A 12,031-nucleotide genomic window follows, 5' to 3' on the forward strand; every position below is an offset into this window, starting at 1 on the left:
AGGGGCATTCTTCTACATCCTTTGGTAGGCAGGTTGGGCTAAATGAGCTGATAAAGACTTTCCTGGCACATCAGCTTTGTGAACTCCTCATATTTCAAGTCCCTTTTCTTCTTATTTTCCTAGTGTGGTCCTTGTTGATAAATTGCAGGCTAGGATCCCTAGCTATAATGAAGCTGCCAGAAAAGAAAGAGATGCTGATAGATGGCTGGGGGCTCACAAAATGCTAGATGAAGCTTCTTGAGACACATCAACTGTGACATGAAAAGAGGGAGGGATTACAGTCCTTCCCACAGTCAGGCTTGTGTGCCTGTCTCTTTGTTTTCCTCCTTCTCTCCCTTTCTCTGAAACACATACTTCATCTCCTCCCTTGTGCACTGTTTCTCTTACTTCCCCTGGTGTACTTTTATACCCTTCACCAGGACTCACCGACGTTTTAGCTGACTTGCACCAAAGGGAATAGTAGCTAACTCCTGTCAGACCCTTCTGAAATCCCATTCTTAGAGCAGATCTGCTTGTTATGGCTGGAATCAGAGCTCACTTACCTGGCAGTAAAACAGGATGCAACAATAAGCTATAAACTGTAGGTTACAACCTGCCAGAAGACATTTTCCTCCTCCCATTTGCTCCCTTGTTCCATGAAAGCAGCTTGAAAACATTCTACCCCTGCAAGGGCAACAGCTTCCAAACTTTTGGGGAAGCCTCTCTGTAAAATGTCCCTCTGATGAAGAGCTCACTGCCCAATCCAGCAGGCAGAGTTCAGCAAAATGATTCAAAGAGAATGCAAACTTAACACATAAATAGGATAAATGTATCTAAAGCTGCTGGGAGGAGGGGAGGAAGTTCCTGACCCACCACAGGAATCCACCACCAAGGTCAAGATTAGGTTTTGTATCTGTCATCACTGGAACCCTTCCCATAAAATGGCCTTGTTCACAGTAGAGATGCTGAGGTGCTGGAAGGTGTCCAGAGAAGGGCAACGAAGCTGGTGAAAGGCCTGGAGCACAAATCCTATGAGGAGAGGCTGAGGGAGCTGGGGGTGTGCAGCCTGGAGAAGAGGCTCAGGGGGAACCTCATTGCTGTCTACAACTCCCTGCTGGGAGGCTGTAGCCAGGTGGGGTTGGTCTCTTCTCCCAGGCACCCAGCAACAGAACAAGGGGACACAGTCTCAAGTTGTGCTGGGGGAAGTATAGGCTGGGTGTTAGGAAGAAGTTCTTCACAGAGAGAGTGATTGGCATTGGAATGGGCTGCCCAGGGAGGTGGTGGAGTCATTGTGCCTGGAAGTGTTGAAGAAAAGCCTGGCTGAGGCACTTAGTGCCATGGTCTGGTTGATTGGATAGGGCTGGGTGCTAGGTTGGACTGGATGATCTTGGAGGTCTCTTCCATCCTGGTTGATTCTATGATTCTAAGGTGGCACAGGTGAGACCTTAGCAGCATGTTCCAGTATTTAAGCAGTGGCTGCAAAGAAGAGGGAGACTCTATTTTTGCAAGGAGTCATATGGAAAAGACAAGGGGTAATGGGCAGAAGTTACTCCTGAGAAGATTATGATTGGACACAAGAGGAAACATTTTCACAGTGAGAACAATCAGCCAGTGGAATCATCTGCCTAGGGAAGTGGCAGAGTCCCCAGCACTGGGCACTTTTAAGTTGAGAAAGTTTGACTAAAATGGAGGGTTTCCAGGGTTTGAAAGCAGCTGCCTTGTTCACCTTTCCCACTTAGACAGCTGTGTTTAAAAACAGTTCTAAAAGGTCATCTCCAAATTACCTGCCCTGCTGCCCTCATTTACACAGGGGTGAGAGATGGCTGTGACAATGCTGACACTGAAACAGCATGGATAAATTGTTCCTGGCTGCTGAAAATATGTGGAAAGGGCTCCTGATGCCAGCCATACTGGAACATGAGTACCTGCTTTGAGGAGGCCACTTCTCAAGGGATACAACTGAAAATTAAAGCCATCAAAACAACATCTCAGGGAGAGAGAAACTGTTGCTTTGAGTTGCTTGACTGCAAGGCAGGAATGACAGTGCAGCTTGACTGGCTGATAATAACCAGGTAGTTGTCAAAAGTCATGACCATATTTACAATAATTGACCCAAGCATCTGGAAGATCTAATCAGTTATCTAATTGCCACGTGAAATGGCCTCTTGAACTAATGAGCAAAAGCTTCACTCATTTCACCAAATGACAGTGCCCAAGACTGAAGTGATTCCTGAGCTAAGTGCCAAATGAAGTAGCTCTGGAAGCTCCACAGCTGCATCAGCATGATGCTGTGCCAGGAGTAATTAGTTCTAAAGGGAGCCTGCACTGCACCTAGGAGCAAACCCAGCAGAGCTGAGAGCTGCTTTGTGTGCCTGTGCTATCTTAGAACTGACTTAGGTATCTCTTTAACATGGGGGTCCATTACACAGGCTACATTTGCCTGTAGGTTCACAGGTCAGACAACAACAAAAGTGTCACAGAATCATTTGGGTTGGAAGAGATGCCAGTGATGAGGGCACAGAGTGTCTGCTCAGCAAGTTTGCTGGCAACACCAAGTTGAAGGCTGTGTGGCCATCCAGAGACCTGGACAGGCTGAGAGCTGGGCACAGAGGAACCAGGTCAAGTTCAACAAGGACAAGTGCAGAGTCCTGCACCTGGGGAGGAATAACAAACTACACCAGTACAGGCTGGGAGGTGATCTGCTGGAGAGCAGCCCTGTGGAGAGGGAGCTGGGGATCCTGATGGCTAACAAGTTACCCATGGCACAGCAATGTGCCTCTGTGGCCAAGAAGGCCAATGGGATCCTGGGGTGTATTAGGAGAAGTGTGTCCAGAAGATCAAGGGAGGTTCTCCTCCCCCTTTACTCTGCCCTGCTGAGACCTCATCTTGAATTCTGTGTTCAGTTCTGGGCTCCCCAGTTGAAGAGGTACAGGGATCTGCTGGAGAGGGTCCAGCAGAGGGCTATGAGGACGATTAGGGGACTGAAGGACATGGCTTATGAGGAGGGGCTGAGGGACCTGGGGCTGTTTAGTCTGGAGAAGACTTAGAGTGGATTCAATAAATGTTTATGAGTATCTGAGGGCTGGTCAGGAGAGTGGAGACAGGCTCTGCTCACTGCTCTCTGGGATAGGACAAGGAGCAGTGGGTGTAAGCTGCAGCACAGGAGGTTCTGCCTCAACACAAGGGGGAACTTCTTTACTGTAAGGGTCACAGAGCACTGGAACAGGCTCCCCAGAGAGGTTGTGGAGTCTCCTTCTCTGGAGCCTTTCAAGGCCTGTCTGGATGTGTCCCTCTGTGATCTGTGCTAGATTGTATGGTCCTGCTCTGGCAGGGGGGTTGGACTTGATGATCTCTTTGGGTCCCTTTCCAACCCCTATCATCCTGTGAGATCTTAAAGATCATCTAGTTCTAAGCACTATTCCATGAGAAGAAACATTCCCTGCTACACTAAGTTGCTCAAGGGCCCATCCAGCCTGGCTTTGAACACTTAGGGCATGAAACCTCCACGATTTGTCAGGGCAACCTGTTTGAGTGCCTCTTCACACTCCTGGGGAAGATTATCCTCCCAGGATCTCATCTTGCAGCTTGAAGCCAATACCTCTCATCCTGTCACACCCAGAAAAGCCACACTTGTCCAACACCAATCCTCTATGAAAAACAAAACAAGCCAAAACCCAGGTAAGAACTGAAAACCCAGAAGTACTTAACACACCAGGTTAGACTGCTTTGGGGGATGAAAACTACTGCATTTAAATGACATTTCCTCGTGAAGGATCATGCAAAGGCCAAATGTGCCTTAAGAAGATAAAAACTGATCATTACTATTTATTAGTTGCTTTAGTTATGCTAATTACACTCCAGCTGTTTTGCAGATAAGCACTTGGAAACAACTCTGACACTTTTCAGGGTTGTATTTTAGTTGATGTAGACATTTTCAGCTGTGGATGTCAAGAATGAAAAATAACATTCTTAGACCTGCATAAACTGAGGACCTGAGCAAAGATATGTGAAAGGAGTTGCTTAAGGTCAGACATCAGATGGTTAGAGCAGAGGTTGACAAAACATCTATTTGCTTTACTTCTGAAGCAATAAATTCAACTTCAGATGGCTATTACCTCCCAGGCAGGCAGCCCTCTTCCAACAAGTACTTAGCTACCTGGGAGGAGGGAAGCAATGCTTAGAAAGTCTTCATTCATCTCATGACAGTTACCCAAGCTTAAAGAGCTAAACGAGAGCAGCAGTACCTTCTGGTCTCTTTTGTGAGAGATAATTCACAGAAAGGGAACTGTAGGCAGTGAGTGAAAAGGAGAGGAGCTTTGTGTCTCTGTGTCTGTGCTGTGTTATAATGTATGTCATGACACCCTTGTAACTGCAACACTTTCCTGTGAAGCCAAATTGGTCTCGTGCAGCAGAGGACACCACAGCAAGGAAGAAGCATGGACATCAAAACAGAGCTCTCCCATGTGGCACGTAAAAGGGGTTTGTGTTACTTTTAGTTGGATGAAAGGCAAAAGGAAAGTGGCTGTTAAAGGTTCATGAAGATGCAGCCAGACTGGCAGAGAGAGTGATTTGCCATTGGAATGGGCTGCCCAGGGAAGTGGTGGAGTCACCGTCCCTGGAGGTGTTCAAGAAAAGCCTGGCTGAGGCACTTAGTGCCATGGTCTAGTTGACTGGATAGGGCTGGGGGATAGGTTGACTGGATGATCTTGGAGGTCTCTTCCAGCCTGGCTGATTCTATGAACTGGAACCCAGGAGTTTCCAGTTAAGGAAAAACTTCCTTGCTGTGTGGGTGCTGGAGTTCTGGAGCAGGCTGCCCAGAGAAGTTCCGGAGCCTGCTTCTCTGGGAAGGTTCCAAACTCACCTGGACATTGTGATCCTGGGCAATATGCTGTGGGTGACCCTGCTTTTACAAAGGGCTTTGAATAGATGATCCCCAACTCCACCATGCTCTGTGATTCTGAGGGGATGCTGCAGAGCACTGTGCAGTGGAGGAATACTGTACTGACACCGAGGCAGACCAAAGCAGATCACTGTACCCTGCAGCCTGCAGTAGTCTTGCAGAATGCAAGCTAGTTACAGAAGAGCTACTGATGGCCTTAATTTCCCCACATCCCTGTGCCTAGGATTCTCTTTTGGTCAGGCTTAGCCAGTACTCCAGATGGGATGTTTGTCTGCTGCCTTTGGCTTTCTCCCACATGCCAGCCTGGGCACTTATCCCCATTTGCAACTTGGGAAGAAGGGTACTGGTGGAACTGACCTTCTTGGATTGGTCATTAACCGCCCTGTTCGAATAGGAGGCTTTTCTACATCACTCTCCCCACCTGAAAAGGAATTCCTATCTTTAAAAGAACAGCATTTGCAGTTCTTCAGAAGAAGCTTTTGTTTGTTGGTAACTTTCATATTGTCCTGGGATAAGATGAGAATTTGCAAATGATGCTCTAAAAACATCTGGGTCAACAATTCCCCTGAAGAAATTGATGGGTTGGGTTTTTTTTTTCCATTTAACTTGGTAACTTCTTACTGGCCCCTGGGATGGAGAGATTCCTCCATGTCCTGTGCATTCTTTGACGTGTGGCTAATGCAACACAGCCTCCTGGGGGACTGCTTTTCAAAACAAGTGACCTTCTGCTAGGGAAGCAAAACAACAACTCAATTAAAAACAACAGTGAAGGTCACGCTGGTTCCTCTGCTTGGCTAGGAAAAATAAAGCAGTGGGAAAAGAAAAGCTGCCTATCTGTTAACACACAGGAATTCGAAGAGGAGCATGTGCAAAACTCACTAATAGGGTAGGACGTTAGTTTGCCTCTGGAGAAAGAAATGATGATGTTATTAACATCTGTAAGCAAGTCTATGAGTTGGTCATGTGTCAGAGTCTGGAGGAGTGAATGCTGCCCGGGCAAAAGCAAACAGCAGTGGCAGTTACAATCCCTGCTCTTGTCTGATTTTGGAGAAGTTACTTAAGTCCCAACTAAGCAACCTAGAAACAGCAAAGCAGAAGGAGGAATCGAAGACTTTTCAAGTGCAAATGTTAGCTGTTAGAGTGTTGTCTGTATCCCTTGCCCACAGAGCAGCAGACTGTGGGCCACTGCTACATCTGTGCCACTGCTCTCATTAGCAAGCCACTCCATGTAGTCCCAGAATCCCAGCATGGCCAGGTTGGAAGAGACCTCCAGGAATTACCTGGTCCAGTCCTCCACTAAAGTAGAGTCTCACAGAGCAGCTGGCCCATGATTAGTAAGTCCAGATGGAGATGGAATCTCTCCAGAGAAGGAGACTCCACAAACTCCAGCACCCTCCTCTTGCATTCCAGTTTGTGCTTGTTGCCCTTTACCCTATCACTGGGCACCACTGGTCCCATCCTCATGGCCTCTATCTGTTAGCATTGAGAAGATCCCCTCTCAGGCTGCTCTTCTCCAGGCTAAACAGCCCCAGGACTCTCAGCCTCACAGACATGCTCCATTCCCCTCAACATTTTGGAGCCTCCACTGGACTCTCTCCAGTAGTTCCCTGCCTCCTTTGAAGTGGGGAGCCCAGAACGGGACACAAAATTCCAGATGTGCCTTCAGTGGGGCAAAGTAGAGGGGAAGCAGAACTTGCCTTGACCTGCTGGCCACACTTCTCTTAAGGCACCCCAGAACACCATTGACTTTTCTGTCCATGAGGGCACATTGCTGATTGATGGTGAACTTGTCCAGCAGTACTCCCAGCCCCTGCTCCGCAGAGCTATTCCCTATCCCAGCAGCCAAGCTCCCTGATCACTCCTTGAGGAGACTTTTAGTGCAGCTAGCACTGAAGGGCTCATTAGCCAAATGTCGTCTCTGATTGCAGAGCTTGTAAGTATTTCTAGCTTTCTACAACAAATTAATAAGAAAGCTCCTTTCTCTCTCACATCGTCATGCCAGGATCAAACACAAGCTGACCTTTATCTCTCTAAGCCTCAGCTTTTGTTCTGTTGCAAAACTGACTTGTTCTTTACTGCAGAATAGTAATAGTGAGACACAATTCATTAGTGTCTGCAAATTGCTTGGAGGTGCTGGGATGAGAAGAGCTTCAGAAGTGAGCAGTGTCTTTCTGTCAAGGGTTAAGGCTGGACTGGCTGCTAAACAAGAGACAGATGCTCACTATTAACCTGTCTCCCTTCCCAGAAGGGGATGGGAAAGACAAAAAAGGTTGGAATAAGACTGATGGGTTGGGAAAAACCCAACACTAAACCAGCTTTAATGAAATACTAGCAATAAAAGGAAAAGATACTAATATTAACAAGAAAATCATGAAATATATACAAAACCTTTACTGAATTTCTCCTAGTCCAAGCTACACGTGGCAGCAGATGACAGTTGGATACAGGAGCTCATGGACTGAGTTCACATGCAGAATACACTTCAATGCTGGCCATAGAAGAGCTTCACTTTTGTGAACCCTCAGCTCTACACCCAGGATGATGTCCATGGGACAGAATACCTTGTTGGGGTCAGTTTAGGGTCACCTGGCCTGTTCCTTCCTGTCTGCAGCTGCACCTTTTCCTTCCTGCACCCCAAAGAGTCATACAAGAGGTAGCAGTTCCATCAGTCTGCACCCCAGCCCTTGGTACTAACACTCATTATCAGGCTGCTGCCAGCAGCAGCCACTGTCTGTGCAAACCTGCCCTGAGCTGCAGAAAGTGCCTGACAGAGCAGAAACAGCTGGGAAGGCACAGCACTGAGCAAAGCCTGAGCTGGGAAGGCACAGCACTGAGCAGAGCCTGAGCTGGGAAGGTACAGCACTGAGCAGAGCCTGAGCTGGGAAGGCACAGCACTGAGCAGAGCCTGAGCCGGGAAGGCACAGCACTGAGCAGAGCCTGAGCCGGGAAGGTACAGCACTGAGCAGAGCCTGAGCCGGGAAGGTACAGCACTGAGCAGAGCCTGAGCTGGGAAGGCACAGCACTGAGCAGAGCCTGAGCTGGGAAGGCACAGCACTGAGCAGAGCCTGAGCCGGGAAGGCACAGCACTGAGCAGAGCCTGAGCCGGGAAGGCACAGCACTGAGCAGAGCCTGAGCCGGGAAGGTACAGCACTGAGCAGAGCCTGAGCTGGGAAGGCACAGCACTGAGCAGAGCCTGAGCTGGGAAGGCACAGCACTGAGCAGAGCCTGAGCTGGGAAGGCACAGCACTGAGCAGAGCCTGAGCCGGGAAGGTACAGCACTGAGCAGAGCCTGAGCTGGGAAGGCACAGCACTGAGCAGAGCCTGAGCTGGGAAGGCACAGCACTGAGCAGAGCCTGAGCCGGGAAGGCACAGCACTGAGCAGAGCCTGAGCTGGGAAGGCACAGCACTGAGCAGAGCCTGAGCCGGGAAGGTACAGCACTGAGCAGAGCCTGAGCCGGGAAGGTACAGCACTGAGCAGAGCCTGAGCTGGGAAGGCACAGCTCTGAGCAGAGCCTGAGCTGGGAAGGCACAGCACTGAGCAGAGCCTGAGCCGGGAAGGCACAGCACTGAGCAGAGCCTGAGCCGGGAAGGCACAGCACTGAGCAGAGCCTGAGCCGGGAAGGCACAGCACTGAGCAGAGCCTGAGCTGGGAAGGCACAGCACTGAGCAGAGCCTGAGCTGGGAAGGCACAGCACTGAGCAGAGCCTGAGCTGGGAAGGCACAGCACTGAGCAGAGCCTGAGCTGGGAAGGCACAGCACTGAGCAGAGCCTGAGCTGGGAAGGCACAGCACTGAGCAGAACCAGTGCTGGCCTGGCTCACACCAGGACACTTTTTCATTAGTGATGTACCAGGGCAGCAGCAGTTAAGGCAAAGCATGATTAAGGCAATGGCCAGCTGAAGTGGGCAGCAGGGCAGATGGGTCTCTTACAGCAAATACTTCAGGTGGACCATTTCGGTTCCTAGATGCAATTGCATACTGCAGCCAACTCTCTACCACCTCTCAAAGTAGAGCCATCTCTGCCTCATGTACACAGCACAGTTGTATGGAGTGCAGATACAAAGTCACTGAACCACAGAAGAGACCACAAGGAACATCTGGTCCAATATTTCCAGGTGATAGTGTAGTTGAAGAGAGTCTTACAACTGTTCAGTGTAAGGGAATCCACTACTTCCCCTGGGAGATGATTCCAATGTCTGACTGTTCTCATGGTGGCACACTTTGGAATCTAATCAGAATTTCCCCAGCAGTAACTGCCACCCATTGCCCCTTGTCTTTTTCATGGGACTCCTTGTCAAAAGGGAGTCTTCATCCCTCTGGTAAGCCACCCTTTGGCAGCTGAAAATGAGCAGCTCTGGGAGACATAGCAAACAGTTGTGGGAAATGGCATTCCCATGTTTTGGTGGACTGCTTCTATGAAAGGCAGTGACAACAAACCATTTCAGACTGTTGCCCTGGCAGCCTTTGTAGACAGCAGGTGACACACCTCTTGAGTTCTAAAAGTTAGATCAAGGTTAAAGAAAGAAAAAACCATGTCCATGGCCAGGAAAGTAAGTGAAGGCTGGGACTTGTCTAAATGAAACAGTGGTGTTCTCAAGGGTGATTTTTACAGGAAGATGGGATTTTAGGTTAAATCCTTCCCTAAAGAAGTATAGAAACATAGAATTGAGCAGGTTGGAAGAGACCTCCCAGATCATCCAGTCCTACCTATCCCCCAGCCCTATCGAGTCATCTAGACCATGGCACTAAGTGCCTCATCCAGGCTTTTCTTGAGCATCTTCAGGGACAGAGACTCCACCACCTCTAATGTACACTGAAGTATAGGAAAACATCCTTTTCTCCCCCTCCCTCTGTCAAAAAAAATCCCTAATTTCTAAAACATCTGGAAAGTTTGGTCCACCACACCTGAATTCTGCCTTCTCCAACTGCCTCCTGTCTGAGCAATTCTCCTTGGTGACAGCTGACCAGCCAGCTAGAAAGATACTGGGGTTCTGCAGATTTACTATGGGTGTAAAAAACAGAGGCTTAAGGTAATTGCACATCTCTGCCAACTGTTCCATGCATGGTGACGAGTATGAGCCTGCCAGGGGAGCTGCTTGATAAATGCAATCACTAAAGACTTCAGCCACATCCAGAAGAGCATTTTATCATTGTGGGTTTTTTTATTCCATGGCAGTCTTCCTTCTCAGCTGTTTGGAGAAGCTGTTTCCTAAATGAGAGAAATGTTCTTCTCTTGCTTTCTGTTTTGACCCTCTCCTCAGAGATGGCATTTTGGGTCTTTGTTGAAGGCACATGAAGTTACTCTCCAGGACTCTGCAAATTGCACCTCCTTTTCTTAGAAATCTAGATAAAACAGAATCCTAGAATCCTAGAATGCACTGGGTTGGAAGGGACCCTCAAAGGTCATCTTGTCCAACCCTTTTGCAGTGAGCAGGGACAACTCCAACCCGATCTGATTGCTCAGGGTCCCATCAAGACTGACTTTGTCTCCAGGAATGGGGCCTCCAACAGGGAGAAGAGATCTTGATCCAACCTCCTTTCAGGGAGCTGTAGAAAGTCTCCCCTCAGCCTCCTCCTCTTCACACCAAACAACCACAGTTCCCTCAGATGTTCCTCACCAGATCTGTTCTCCAGATCCTTCACCAGCTTCATTGCCCTTCTCTGTCCTTCTTGTATTGAGAGGCCCACAAGTGAACCCAGTACTCCAGGTGTGGAATATCCAGATACAGGAGCACAATCCCTTCCCTGTTCCTGCTGGCCACACTATTCCTGTTGCTGTTGGCCTTCTTGAGTAGCTGAGCACACTCTGGCTCATGTTCATCCAGCTGTCAACCAGCACCTCCAGGTACTACTCTGCTGGGCAGCATTCCAGACACTCTGCCCCAAGCCTGCAGCTTTCATGGGATTGCTGTGGCCTGATAGTTCCTAATTTTTCTACATTCTAATTTGTGTGTCTAGAGCCTGTGAAGTGTCAGAAACAGGATAGTGACAGAACAAGAGGACACAGTCTCAAGCTGTGCCAGGGCAGGTTTAGGCTGGACATTAGGAAGAAATTCTTCAGGGAAAGAGTGATTTGCCATTGGAATGGGCTGCCCAGGGAGGTGGAGTCACCATGCCTGGAGGTGTTTAAAAAGAGACTGGATGTGGCACTTGGTGCCATGGTTTAGTTGATTAGACAACTATGGGTGATAGGGTTGGACCTGATGATCTCAAAGGTCTTTTCCAACCTGATTCTCTGATTCTGTGAATGTGCAGAAAAAAACCTGATTGTTTGGGGTATGCAAAGGACCTTTTGTCTTCCAACATCAGTGACTTCTGATGCTGGCTTTTATGTGCCAATAAGCAGAGCTGGGTCCTTGGTGTCCAGGATTTCAGCAGCTTCCCTGCACAGCTTGCCCCATGGCCATTAAAAGTGGCTTAACTAATAACATTGACTTTTTTTCAGATCAGTGATTTTATTAACAGGTAACACTCACAAAGATTTATCTTTATGAAGTTCTTTAGTGTTTTTAAATATCATCTGCAAGCTTTCAGCTCTTTGACTCCTCATCATGCTGATGAGGAGGGTGTCTCTTTTTAATCTCCTCTATTTCCAAACTAACCGTGAGATAACACAGAAAATCACCCAGATTTTCAGAGCAGTATAATTTTTAGAACAGATGCAACCAGTCCTAGCTTTCTTTCAGAATTATGGAATCATAGAATGCTAGGGTTTGGAAGAGACCTCTGGAGATCAGCTAGTCCAAAACTGCTGTTCAAGTAGGGTCACAAAGAGCAGGTTGCCCAGGATCACAATGTCCATGTGGGTTTGGAATCTCTCCAGAGAAGGAGACTCTGCAACCTGTAAGGGGAGCCTGCTCCAAGACTCCATCGCTCTCACACCAAAGAAGTGCTTCCTTCTGTTCAGACAGACTCTCCTGGGTTCCAGTATGTGCTTGTAGCCCCTTGTCCTGACACTAGGCACCACTGAAAACACCCTGTCCCCATCCTCTTGCCCCTCACCCTTTAGCTGTTGCTGAGCATCAAGAAGATTCCCTCTCAAGCTGCACTTCAGACTAAACAGTCCCAGGTCTCTCAGGCTTTCCTCCTCACAAAGGTGCTCCAGGCCTCTCAGCATCTTTGGAGCCCCATTGAACTCTCTCCCTGTGTCTCT

At 48.5% G+C, this 12,031-nt stretch overlaps 1 protein-coding gene across 12 annotated transcripts in view; it reads right to left on the bottom strand.

Annotated features, from left to right (window-relative positions):
- The window catches only part of CNTNAP2 (contactin associated protein 2), a 1,124,907-nt gene that overhangs the window by 102,030 nt on the left and 1,010,846 nt on the right, over positions 1-12,031 (bottom strand). The gene's annotated exons all lie outside the window — the stretch shown is intronic.

Source organism: Pogoniulus pusillus, chromosome 32, assembly GCF_015220805.1.
Source record: "Pogoniulus pusillus isolate bPogPus1 chromosome 32, bPogPus1.pri, whole genome shotgun sequence".
Classification (NCBI taxonomy): domain Eukaryota; kingdom Metazoa; phylum Chordata; class Aves; order Piciformes; family Lybiidae; genus Pogoniulus; species Pogoniulus pusillus.